A 13,987-nucleotide genomic window follows, 5' to 3' on the forward strand; every position below is an offset into this window, starting at 1 on the left:
TAAATGTAAGTATCCAAAGGAAAAAATATTTATGAAAACTTTGTTTCCGTTTGGTATCAGTTTTCTGCCCTAACGCTCTTCAGCTTTTCTTGTGCAGGTCTGCTGGCAAGGACTTCTCTCTTTTTGTCCTTCTTAAAATTTTTAATCTCTAAATGTCTGTATTCGGTCTTGAGTTTGAAGGTTTTTTTCACTGAATATAGAATTCTAGATTGATACTTTTTGTCTTTCAGCACTTTAATGGTGTTCCATTGTCTTCTGGCTTCCATTACTTGTGATGAGATGTAAGTGGTAATTACTATCTTTATTCCCTCGATACACCAGTCTTTTCTTCTGGCTGCTTTCAAGATTTTCTCTTTCTCTGGTTTAAGCTGTTTTACTCTGCTATGCCTGGGTATGGTTATCATTTGAAAGATTTTAAGCTGTGGTTTCTTCAGATATTTGTCCGTTTTTTTTTCCTGTAACTTTATTTACATGCATTTTACAACTTGATATTGTTCCACAGGGTCTATTCAGTTTTCTTTAGTCTTTTTTCTCTCTCTTCTTTAGATTAGACAATTTTCTTCCCCTTTCCCTTTCCCTTTCCTTTTCTTTTTTGAGACAGAGGCTCACTGTGTTGCCCAGGCTGGAGTGCAGTGGTGCCATCTCGGCTCACTGCAACCTCCACCTCCCAGGTTCAAGCGGATTCTCATGCCTCAGCCTCCCAAGTAGCTGGGATTACAAGTATGCAGCACCATGCCTGGCTAATTTTTGTATTTTTAGTAGAGATGGGTTTTCACCATGTTGGCCAGGCTAGTCTCGGACTCCCAACCCTCAGGTGATCCGTCCCCCTCAGCCTCCCAAAATGCTGGGATTACAAGTGTGAGCCACTGTGCCTGGCCTAGGTTAGATAAGTTTCTATTGATCTGTCTTCCAAGTTTGCTGATTTTTTTTTTTTCTACCATCTTCAATATGCTATTAATTTCATCTAGTAAATTTTGCCCTTTCGTTATTATGTTATTCATTTTTAGAGTTTTCTTTTTGTTCTTTTTTTACGGTTTCTGTTTTTCTGCTGAGATCCCCTATCTGTTCACACATTAAAGACCATGTGTTCCTTTAAGGTTTTGAAAATAATTCTAATTCTTTGAATGTATAAAAATAGCTGCTTTAAAATATTTGTTGCTAAATTTAACATCTGTTCTAACATGGGGTTGGTGTTTACTGACTCCTTTTTCCCCCTTAAATTTGATCACATTTTTCTGTTTCTTTGCTTGCCCTCTAATTATTTTTGTATTAAACAACAACAGCAGAGACAAGGTCTTGTTCTGTCACCCAGGCTAAAGTGCAGTGGCGTAGTCATAGATCACTGCTACCTCACACTGCTGAGCTCAGGTGGTCCTCCCGCCTCAGCCTCCTGAATAACTGGGACTACAGATTTGCACCACTATGCTCGGCTAATTAAAAAAACAAAAAAAAATAAATATAACTGTAAATATATATATATGTATGTTTTTGTATAAATGGGGTCTCACTATGTTCACCAGGCTGTTGTTGAACTCCTTGCCTCAAGCCATCCTGCCTTAGCCTCCCAAACCATGCCTGGCATGCTTGCCTCCTGACTTTAGATGAATACTGTTTTTTTTCCCCTCTTAAGAAGGTTGATTTTTATTCTAAAGTCTGGTTGGTCACCTTGAACTTGTGTAGGCTTGGTTTTATACTTTATTAAGGCAAAATTTATTTACCTTAGGTAACTTCAGGGTGGTTCCTTACCCTCTGTAATATGGTGGGCCATGACTTTCAAACTGGGTTTTCTTGTCTGTCTTGTCTGGATTTTGTTTTAGACATTATTGGTACTGATCTGGAGTAGGCTGTATGCTAGAGTGTGGTTCTTAGTCTTGAAGGAGGAAGGGAATGTTGAGGTGTGTATTAGGGTTCTCCAGAGACACAGAACCAATCTCTCTCTCTCTCTCTCTCACACACACACACACACACAGTATATATATGTATATATCCGTAAGTAAATAAACAAATATAAATTGATGTAAGGAACTGGCTCACGTGACAGTGGAGGCTGAGCAGTCATAAGACGCACATACGCAGAATAACACTTGGCCAAATGTGTGGGCACCCTGTGGCCTAGGCAGGTTGACACAAAAAGTTAACTATCACAAGGTGTTAATGAGATTTCTTCTCTGTGGTTGGGCAGGGACCCCAGATAGCCCAGACCTGCTCATTGTCTGTCATTTTGGTTCTGGTCTCAGCCTTTAAGTAATCATTCTGTGGCTCAGGTTGTTTGACCTGGCCCATGTGCATTCTGGTCCTCATGGCTCTCCTACATCCAGACTTCTGGAGATCCCCTTCTGTGCACCTTCCTTCTCCCTGGCACACAGCTTTAGACGCCTGAACTCTAAGCTTTACCTTCACATCTCAGCATGCCCGTCATGCTTTACTGAGCCTCCAGTTCCTTTCACCATGTTGGGAAATTGTTCCCAGACAACCAGGAGACTCATGACCCTTCAGGGGTCACAGTGTTGGGCTACCATTTGTTGATTGTCAGAAAACAGTTGGCTCAGATATTTTCTTCAGTTTTGTGATTGTTTAAAGTGGATATATCAGTACTAGTTACTTTCTTGTACAGAAGCAAGATATGTGAGGATTACTGTTTAATACCCGTTAGGCGTACAGGTTCTTTGCAGGTGCTTGGAGGAATATAAGGATTAATACAGTTAGTTTCCTATTGAGCATGGCTGGGGTGGGATTGTGAAGTGGAATGTATGGATTTAGAATGGTTCAATATAAGCAAGTATCCAGCTTCATGATTGCAGAATACGGTTTTGCTCTTATGGCATGAACATTCTCAGAAAGTACAGAATCTAAGGATAAAAAAAAAGCTGAGTGGTGGAGACAGTTTTCTTTTTAAATTTTAGCTGTTCCTCTGATTATATTTCATGGAGTAGGTAGATATTTAAATGGTTTTTTAGTAATGTCGGCCTTTGGGTGAAGATGAGGCCCACTCAGAGGACTCTAGAGCAATTGAATCCCGCTTCCCATCTAGGGTTGAAATCATGGCCCAGGCAAACGCTGTGGGTCCCAAGCTCTGCAGGAATGACTGGGGACTGCCATTCATAAAGCAGCTGTCCCACTATTGGATGTCTTTGTTCATTTATCTATTTTCTGCATAGTCTCCTGCATCCTTTTCCTAATTCTTGGCTTTAGTTCTGTTTTCGTGAACTACAGGGAGCGAGTCAAGTCATCCTACCTCTGTGAGACTTGCTTGATTATTTGAAGGCGTCTATCCATGACTCCTTCAGTCTTTCATTGTCTTGGCTGCGCAGCCTTAGTACCTCCAGATCCCCACCCACCTATTGCTTTCTTGGGAGTTTTGAACTTTCTCACTAACCTTTTTTATGTGGATCTAGGATTGAAAAGAATCGTGAGCTTAGGAAGCCTTACGGATACAAAGACTACAGATTCAGGTCTCACTTGTCAAATATCAGAAAGGTTATTTCTGACAGTCCTCCTTCCCCAAATCTAAATGTTTCCCTCTTTTAGCAATCTTTCCCTCCCTCGTAACTTTAGCGTAGTGTATGGTGTGTGCGTAGTCATACATTAGTGTGATTTTTGTCTGTTTCGTACCTGTACTGTGAAGTCCACAAGGTGGAGGCACAGTGGCAGCAAGCCTCACCCTACATCTCCAGTGCTGGACGTCATCCAGTGTCATGGCATCATGTGATTTTTAGAGTACTATTCGTGTGTGTTCAGTTAGGTAAACTTGTTTCTCATTTGTATCAATAGGCATAAATAAGTTCTCATTGTTGATGTTATTGAAGTGTATCCATATGTATGTATGGTCATTCCTTTTTTTCCTAAAGGATAATATATGTATGTATTTCTTAAAAATTCCAGGGGATGTACCAGTGTTAGCCATTTCTTGTCTCTTGTATGGCTACATCCAGTTGTAATTGTTCAGTAAAACACATGAGGTATTTGAAACGCTTCAAATGTCAAGAAACAGTAACTTATCTCTGGCATACCATACTTTTTAAAGCAGAAGTGTTTTCTGTAATGGTTACTACAGAGTGTTTACTGGTTAACTTTTAGTTAACCAGAAGCAGACATTCCATAGCTTTTCCAGTTAACTGAGGTTTATATCCATAAGGACATTACCAGACATAGAAAAATTTCTTTCTTCTTCAGCTAGAGACCCCAGCCACCAACACACCCTTACTACCTTCTTGAAAATATAAAGTGATGGGACAGGGTGCGGTGGCTCAAGCCTGTAATCCCAGTGCTTTGGGAGGCTGAGGCAGGCGGATCACTTGAGACCAGGAGTTCGAGACCAGCGTGGTGAACATGGTGAAACCCTGTCTCTAGTAAAAATACAAAAACTAGCCAGGTGTGGTGGCACATGTCTATAATCCCAGCTACTTGGGTGGCTGAGGCATGAGAATTGCTTGAACCCAGGAGGCAGATGTTATAGTGAGCTGAGATCATGCCACAGCACTCCAGCCTGGGCTGCAGAGTGAGACTCTGTCTCCAAAAAAGAAAAAAATATATATTTTGTGTATATATATATATATCTTTAATAGTGACTTTTACTAGTGAAAATTTTAATGTCGTAATTACTGTTATTTAGAAAAAATTCTTTTTGAGTTGATGTTTGAAAGAATTTTGATTTTTTTTTTTTTTTTTTTTTTTTAAATGATGTTTTACAACTCCTGCCTACTGCTATCCCCCTAGCTCTCCAGGCCCATTGGCCTGGCTAGTAAAGGTTTGCTGTTTTTTCTTCTGGACATTTTCCTTTGTATCTTCATTTATATATAAGTGCTCATATTCTTGTTATACACAGGTATATTTACACACATAGGTTGGGTATCCCTAATTCGAAGTGCTTGGGAGTAGAACTATTTCGGATTTTGAAATATTTGCATATATGTAGTGAGGTATGTTGGGGATGGGACCTCAGACTAAACATGAAATTCATTTATGTTTTATATACTGTAGGTGGCCTGAAGGTAATTTTATACAATATTTTCAGTAATTTTGTGCACACAATGAAGTTTTGGCTGAGCTGTGGCTATAACCCATCATATGAGGTCAGGTGTGGAATTTTTCACTGGTAGCATCATGTCTGTGCTCAATAGATTTAAAATTTTGGAGCATTTTGGAGTTTTGGATTACAGATGCTCCACCTGTACTTCTGTAACAGTAGTTTGAATGCTTAATTAAAATGGCAGATCAGTTTGGTTTTATGATTAAACCTTTTCAAAGTTTTTGTTACTTTCAGATACTCATAAGTAAGGCATATAACCTCTCTAGACCTCACTTTCCACATTTGGTCAAGGATTGATTTGAATTAAATGAAACTGAAAACCTCTTAGCTCTCAGTATAATAGATTCTGGGTTAAATTGTATAATTCATCTCTTAGATATCATGAAGAATGTGTTGTTTTTAATATGAAAAAGTATGAAGATAAAAATCACATACGACTTTGGGTAGCAAGAAGAGAGTTTGGGGGAAGTTGCTAAAGTGTACAGTTTTTCCCCCTAAGAGCGGCGAGAGAAGGGCAGCTAATCAGACTGGTGGTGGAGTCCATCTCTATTGCCCAGGTTGGCACTAGGAAGTTTGAGCTGTATCGATCCCTCAAAACTAGCTGATGACATCTGAAAGGCAGTTTTACCCCGGCTCCCTGAAGTTTCACATTACAGCTGTACATTTGTGTTAACACAGTGAATGCTTCAAAAAAAAATGTTATAGAAATCAAAGCTTACATAGGCAAATCTTTGTTAGTGACTTAGTTAAAAAACAGCATTTCATGAATAATAGTTTCCCAAGCTATTTTAACCCTTTTTCCTTTCCCAGAAGAGAAACAAGAAAATCCCACACATTTTGCTCAGTCATGGTGTATTTGTAAGCTCTCTTGTCACAAAGTGCCACAGATTCTTTAAATTTCTTTTAGTTAGCTTCTTTTGTCCAGTAGCTCACTTATTTTGTAGTTTGAAGATGACTGTACTTCTGACACTTTTCTCACATACTCCTGCTTTAATTTTTCGAAAAACTTTCAATTGCGCAAGAAACTTCAAACATACACAGAAGTGGAGAGAATACTATAATGAGCTCTCGTGTCCCTAGTCTCTTGGCTTCAGCAGTTCTCAGTGTTTTGCCCATCAGATTTTCTAACGCTTTTAGTGTAAGAAATGCCACATTTAAAAATACTCCTTTGGCCGGGCGCGGTGGCTCAAGCCTGTAATCCCAGCACTTTGGGAGGCCGAGACGGGCGGATCACGAGGTCAGGAGATCAAGACCATCCTGGCTAACACGGTGAAACCCCGTCTCTACTAAAAATACAAAAAACTAGCTGGGCGAGGTGGCGGGCGCCTGTAGTCCCAGCTACTCGGGAGGCTGAGGCAGGAGAATGGCGTGAACCCGGGAGGCGGAGCTTGCAGTGACCTGAGATCTGGCCACTGCACTCCAGCCTGGGGGACAGAGCAAGACTCTGTCTCAAAAAAAAAAAAAAAAAAAAAAAAAATACTCCTTTTAGAAGAGAGGCTTAGTATTTAAAAGGAAATAAACCAGAGTAATTCCCAAGATTTATCTGATTAAACTATAGAGTTGATAATTATATAAAATTTTTTTTAGCACATAGAACAATATTGTCTATAGCAGAAGTACTAGCTTTTGTGCCCTTTGCATTGGATTGAGTTATAGAGCTAAACCACAGCAAACTCATTTGTTCCACTATTAGGTTGCAAGTATCACTTAACTCTGCTTACTTATCTCATCTTCAATATTTACAAATTTTAATTCACATTTGTTTCAGTAAAGCAACCCAAAGTAGATGTTTTAGGAGATGAATTGGTTTGATGGTTATGATTTTCTTTTACTCCTGTATTGATAGTCAGCTGTAGTTGAGACTATTAGCCTTCTGGAGGGTGAGGTGAACAGGGCTTTTTCCACTTCCGGGGCTAGAGGCTGACATGCATGCAGTTCAAGGCAGAATGGGGTTAGGGTGGTAATGGTGGCATAAATACTACTGTGCCAGGGTAATGTCTATAAGTGTGTGGTGGGAAACTTTCTGGGGGAGACAGCACTGGCATTGAGTTTGGACGTGGCATTTACGGGCAGAGGTGGATAAAGAAGACCCATGGAGTAGCCTTAGCAAAAGAGTGGTATTTGGATAGTGGGACTTTGTTCATTGTGGCTGGAGTGTAGATGTGTACTAGGAGATAGAATGAAAAGGTGGAGGTAATAGTAATTTAAAATATAACAGTAAAAAGGAGCAGCTGTGTACTAATCACTTACTGTGTGCAGTGTTTTAAATGGTTTACAGGTGCCACGTCTTTGATAATACAATTCTGTGGGTGCAGTAAGTCATGGAGCCAGGAGTTCAGCTGGGGCAGGCTGGCTCTGGAGCATCACTGGTGCCTTAGGGCCTCGAATGCGAGATTAAGCAGTGCCAAGCACTTTTTTGGGTCTTATTTTTGGGTGGTGATGGCTAGCAGGATATTAACTGATTTAAAAAAGAAATATATTTGTCCATTGTCATGAACTTTTTACCTTTGTTGGAGTTTAAAAAATTGGAAGTACTTAGTGGTTACTTATTGTGGCCCCTAGTTAGAGTTCATGATGAAGGGGCTTTTTAATGTTAAGATGGAAGCTGAATTTCTTGGACCACTTTTTTCCTCATAAAAGATGTATATATTTATAAACATTGCAATACACTGGGAAGTATAAAAAATTAGTGATTATAATTTTATTAGCCAAAGACATTCATTATGAATAATCTTAAATGCTTTCTTCGAGTGTTTTCTGTGTATTTATTTTACTTTTCTAAAACTGTGCTTTGGGAAAGGCTTTGAGTTCGTTCTAATATAATGGTATAACTTCCCCCTCATGTAGTGAAGCTTTCAGAAGAATTCACGTGATCAAGAAAAAACAGAACATCGTATCTGTGTTACCTTTGTGTTGAATATTTTTTATTTATAACATTCAGTTTTCAATGATAAACTTTTGTATATATATTTTGTATTTTCTGTTATGAGGTGGATTTCTTAAAGTAGAGATTGAACATGAAGCAAAATGGCTTACAAAAGGAATATGAATCTGTGCTACAGACATAAAGACTATTTTGAAGGCTGTAGGGACAACCACATTTGCCAGGACTCATGCTTAGACTGTGTACAGCTGTGGAGATCATAAATTGAGAAAGCATGAGATTTGAGCAAGAAAAATATACTGAGGTTTGTTAGTAAGATTTGAGAAGAGAGATGGAAAGTCTTGCTGTTGGGTTGGAGAAGCAGCTGAGGAATAAGTCTTTGTGCATATGAAGAGTGTTTTGTAGGCTGTGTGTAGGTATTTTCTGGTTCTTCAGAATGTAGCAAAAACAGTGTGAACTTAAGTTGGTATAAAGGAATTTAGGAGGTAATTTATGACTAGGGATTGGAAGCTATTGAAATGGTTTATCATGACAATTCTTTGAAATGGGTAAATTTTCACTGTATTTAGGATTTTATTCTGCTTAAGGAGAGGAGGGGTTAAAATGGTGTTTTACAGGTATTTCTAGAACTTTATTCCCAAGATTTATTTATTTAGAGACAGTTTCACTTTGTCACCTAGGCTGAAGTTCAGTGGAACGATCATAGGTGGTCACTACAGCCTCAGATTCCTGCGCTTAAGCAGTCTTCCCACCTCAGCCTCCCCAGTAGCTGGGATTACAGGTAAGTGCTACCATGCTCGGCTTATTTTGATGTTAATTCCAGTTTTCTCACCTATTGCATATCTCCTGGACTTACACAGAAAATAGAAGACAGTTGGCTGGGCACTGTGGCTCAAGCCTGTAATCTCAGCACTCTGGGGAGGCCGCGGTGGGCAGATCAGTTAAGGACAAGAGTTCGGGATCAACCTGGCTATCACAGTGAAACTCTTCTCTACTAAAAATAGAAAAAATTATCTGGGTGTGGTGGCATCCACCTGTAATCCCAGCTACTAGGGATGCCGAGACATGAGAATTGCTTGAGCCTGGGAGGCGGAGGTTTTAGCAAGCTGAGATTGTGCCACTGCACTCTAGCCTGGGCAACAAAATGAGATTCTGTCTTTAAAAAAAAAAAAAAAAAAGACCAGGTGTGGTGGCTCACACCTGTAATCCCAGCATTTTGGGAGGCCAAGGTGGGTGGATCACAAGGTCAGGAGTTTGAGACCAGCTGGCCAACATGGTGAAACCCTGTCTCTACTAAAAACCCAAAAAATTAGCCGGGCGTGGTGGTGTGTACCTACAATCCCAGCTATTCAGGAGGTTGAGGCAGGAGAATCGCTTGAACCTGGGAGGCGGAGGTTGCAGTGAGCTGAGATCACACCATTGCACTCCAGCCTGAGTGACATAGTGAGACTCTGTCTCCCCTCCTGCTCCCCCCCCAAAAAGAAAAATATGACAGTTATACTACATGAAGGTTTGTAGTTTTGACTGAAAGGACAAACCAAAGCAAGAAAACAAAGAAAAACCCCACCTATCATACAGGTAGAGTAATAGCATGCTCATGTAGAATTGATTTGGCAAGTCTGTGAATGAGGTCCCAGAAATTGTATATTCAGTTTAGTGAGGCCAATGGAATTTGAAGTATAGGTGTAGAAATGTTGACATTAAGAAATGTCATATGTATTAGGATTGTGACAATGTGACTACTGACATGGTAGTGTGCCAGTCATTTTTATAGAACGTCTATTGGTTGAGAAAATTCCAGGGTAACAGTTTTAAAGTTTAAGATTCTACGTTTAAGATTTTCATTTCATCACAAAATACACATTCATTTTAGAAAATTTAGAGAATACAGATAAGAATGAGAATTCCTTGCAGTTTTTCTCTTCTGAGATAACTACTATTTACATTTTGTGTATAATCCACCAGTTTTTTCCTGCGGATATCTACTTTTCTCTTTTTGAAAAACAATTACAATCATGTTATCTGCGTATTGCTTTACAGTCCACTTTTTCTACATGAAGCAATATTTTCATTGTTGTATTCCGCTATGCCAGTCTGTTTATTGAACATGTACTGCAATACAGAAATACGAGATCTAGTGGTACTTTTCACCAAGTAGTAGATAATATCACTGGCGTGAGTATATAACATAAATAATTAACAATATAGCAGGAGATAAATGGAAGTTAAGAGGAGAGGCTGGAGTGACTTTAAACTGGATGAAGGCAAATTGAGGTGATCGTGAAGATGAATAGGCAAGAAGGGGCAAATTTTAGGTTGAAGAAATAAACACTAATGCAGAAAGGGCTTAAATGCGTTTTATGGAATGTCACAGAGCTGTGGTTCAGAGGAATAAGGTCATATGTTTCTGAATGATAGAGGGATTAAATCCGGGTTGAAAGTTCTGTGTCTCAGAAAAGTATGTGTAGTAGTTTTATGCAAAATAAATTAGGGCAGGGGATAGGGCTTTTTAAGCACAGTAGTTCCCAAACTTGGCTGGGTCCAGGATTCATCTGTAACATCTTGTTAAAACAAAACACATATTCTTAGGTCCTTGTCCAGGCTTCCTGAATCAGGATTTTTGGAAGTAGAGTCTGATGTAGTTTAGGGAACCTGCCCTAGAGTTTCTGACATAACCGTCAGGCCTAGGAGATACTTAATTCTAGGAGGCATTTGTAATACTTAAGGTGAATTAAGGACTTGGTTCAAGTAACTAAAGTGAGTATGGAGAGGAATGGAAAGGCATGAGGCACTTGGAAAATGGGTAGGATTTAGTAGGACCATTTAGAGTAGATAAAGTCAGCAGCTTCTAATGAAATTACTGAAAGAATGGTGGTGCAGGAATAGAGATGGAAGTTGAAGCAGGTAACACGTGGTGCAGGAAGGTGATGAGGACTTGTAGGCACAGAGAATGGAGGCAGAGATGTGGCACTGTAGGCAGCCACCCAGCAGCTTGTTAGACTGGATATTGAGTGAGAAGTTTGAGCAGAGAAGAGAGTTTGAAGTATTAGTTTGGAGTAAACCTTTGAAAATACTTGTTTTGCAGGGTACGATGTATAAAGAAATGAGTGGGCTGGGCGCGGTGGCTCAAGTCTGTAATCCCAGCACTTTGGGAGGCCGAGATGGGCGGATCACAAGGTCAGGAGATTGAGACCATCCTGGCTAACATGGTGAAACCCCCGTCTCTACTAACAAACATACAAAAAATTAGCCGGGCGTGGTGGCGGGTGCCTGTGGTCCCAGCTACTGGGGAGGCTGAGGCAGGGGAATGGCATAAACCCGGGAGGCGGAGCTTGCTATGAGCTGGGATCCGGTCACTGCACTCCAGCCTGGGCGACAGAGCGAGACTCCGTCTCAAAAAAAAAAAAAAAAAGAGATGAGTCAAGGGGCCAGGGAATAGAACCAGAGGTCACATCTGAGGATAAGGCTAATGGTGAAAGAGACATGGATTATTTGGAGGATAGCTAGTGTTGTGAAATACAAGAACATACATATAAAAAAATTTTAAGGGGGTAGCATTTCTCTGTAAACTCCACAAAAGTGTGGGAGGGAAAGTAAGTAAAACAACTCATTTTACTACTTTTAGTAATAGACTCATTGTAAGAAAATGTAAGCTATTCATGACAGTGTGTGTTTTTGATTATTTCTGGGCCTTGTTATTTTTCTGTGTTTCTGGGATGCAAGGATAATTTAAAAGCAGTGGTTTGTAAAATGATACATAATTACATACATATAAAAGTACATATAACCAACTAAGTATATGTATGCGTGCACTCATGCAAATCAATTATATATTAACATTTTATATGTAAATTATATATGTGTGTGTATATTGTATTATAGAACATCCTGTATAGAAAAGTTGGTGCTGTCGGAAAGGAGAGAGAGCAAGGCAGTTTTCTAGTGCATTTCTTATAAGCTAGTTATGAGAAGGGCTTGCAGGCTGCTGATTCATTCAGCATATTTTTTCTAAATGTCTTCTGTCTGATAGATACTGCTTTGTTAGGGAATACATAAATGAGATTACCCTAGATGTTCGGGTCAGTGAGGGAAACGTTACAATAGATAGCACTAAGCGCTGTATTTCAGCTTTGATTCCCAGAGCACCTACAGGGTCATTGGGCCACCTCTTTTAAGTTCCTCTTAAGATCTAGAATTGATTGGAATAATAATAATAGAAAGTTTGAGTACATGTTGTGTAGGTGACATAAAAGAACATCCTTAAGCAATCGTATCAGTTAAAGGACTTGTCTTCATGGCTCTTGGTGTTTTCTTCATACCACTTTGCTCTTAGTTCCTGTTAGCAGAGGGGAAGAAGCAGACTCCAAGATAAAAATTCATGCTAGTGAAAATTAGAAACAAGCCACATACCCCCAATAGGTGTTTGCTTAAAATGGGTTTACATCTTTGCAATGGAGTACTGTGCACCTGGTAAAATGATGATGCAAATATAAGTTGTTGATAAATAAAGATATATATATATATATTATTTATTTATTTATTTTAAAGAGCACAGATTCCAACACCAAATTTTGGGTGGTGGAATTTTATTAGGTTGGTGCAAAGGTAATACGGTTTTTGCCCTTGGGAGATTGGGCTGATGGAGACACTCATTAACCAAGACTGATAATACAGAAAGGAGAAGTGGATTTTTTCCCTGTTTTCCCTGCTCTTTCCTCCCTTTTTGAGTAGGGGAAATGGTAGCTTCAGTTTGATGTGGCCAAAAGCAGTGGCTTAGTAGTCAGTTTGCTTGGATTTGAATATGTCTCTACCATTAGTCGTGTATGACTTGAGATGGTTTCACTTTGCCTCTCTGTGCCTTAGTTTTCTCACCTGGACAATGGGAATGATAGTCATACTTACTTTTTGTAATTATGGAGTTTAGTGGTTTAAAGTAGAATATTTATACCAGTGCCCATTAAAGATAAGTCATCTCATGCAGTGAGACATAACTGGGACTTTCGAGCTCAGTTCCCTGAGATCTTCTGGGCCTGGAACAAGCCCGCCTTATAAAAATTGGCTTAACTCTACATGCTACATACTAAAGTAGTTCTTAATGTAGACTTTTAACCAACTGTCTTAGAAATGAGCCTTTGGAACTTAGGTCTGCATGTGATAGGGGTACTTTCTAGTGTCTACTTTAGTAGTGGGAGTTAGGTTCCCGAAAAGCTCTGTGGTCTGAGAATTCATTCTTGAGGAGCTCAGAACACAAGAGAATAGATAAACAGTTGATAGACTTGAAGGTCATACAAACCTATGCAGATCATTGTAAATGTTTTCACATTCTAAAGGAAGACAGAGGACAGCAAGCAAAACATAGTATCAGTGGTAGTTTACATATTTTGAATTAGTAACAGGGTACCTGTACTGTTTACACTTACTGGTGATAACTTACCCCCAGAAACTTTTGTTTCTTCCCTTCAGTTTTAAAAATGATGTGTCAGTGCATTATGTATTGTTGCAGGTAATGTGCATATGATGCATTTCCTTCCTGTTTTATTCTATTTGTTGGTATGTCCAAATACTCAGTGCTTGATTTTGTCTGTCAGGCCCAGATGTGGTCCCAGAGATACCGAGTTGGTAGTTGAGATAGCCAAAATTTGGGGCAAAACTCATTTAATCTGCTCAGCTTTTAGTTCTTAAACCTTCTCCCTAGTTCTTTTCACATAATTGCATGAGAAAGCACATGCTTCTAGCCTCTTCAACACAAATTTCAGCTATTCCACTTCCAAAATGCCATTGGAGTAGTATAATCCAGCACCCATGTTTATAATTCTACATGTTCTTTGACCTTGACCAAGGTTTTAGTGCAAAATCGAATCATCTGCTATTGGTTTTTACCTTCTTTTCAGTTTGTCTCCATATATACAAGATCTCACTCTGTTGCCCAGGCTGGAGTGCAGTGGCATGATCAGGGCTCCCTGCAGCCTTGACTTCCTGCAGCCTTGACTTCCTGCAGCTTTGACTTCCTGCAGCCTTGACTTCCTGGAATCACATTAGCTTCCCTATTAGCTGGGACTGCAGGCTGCACCACC

The 13,987-nt window shown here is 39.6% G+C and overlaps 1 protein-coding gene across 8 annotated transcripts in view; it reads left to right on the forward strand.

Annotated features, from left to right (window-relative positions):
* Positions 1-13,987, forward strand: part of DYRK1A (dual specificity tyrosine phosphorylation regulated kinase 1A) — a 153,405-nt gene that overhangs the window by 38,210 nt on the left and 101,208 nt on the right. Inside the window, exon 2 of one of the 8 annotated variants that reach the window (XM_030914224.1) lies at positions 8,594-8,694. The exons of the other annotated variants lie outside the window; for them this stretch is intronic. The gene's annotated coding sequence lies outside the window, so the exon portion shown is untranslated. The remainder of the gene's footprint in view (positions 1-8,593; positions 8,695-13,987) is intronic. 8 annotated transcript variants of the gene reach the window in all.

The sequence above is a fragment of the Rhinopithecus roxellana genome, chromosome 13, assembly GCF_007565055.1.
Source record: "Rhinopithecus roxellana isolate Shanxi Qingling chromosome 13, ASM756505v1, whole genome shotgun sequence".
In the NCBI taxonomy this organism is placed as follows: domain Eukaryota; kingdom Metazoa; phylum Chordata; class Mammalia; order Primates; family Cercopithecidae; genus Rhinopithecus; species Rhinopithecus roxellana.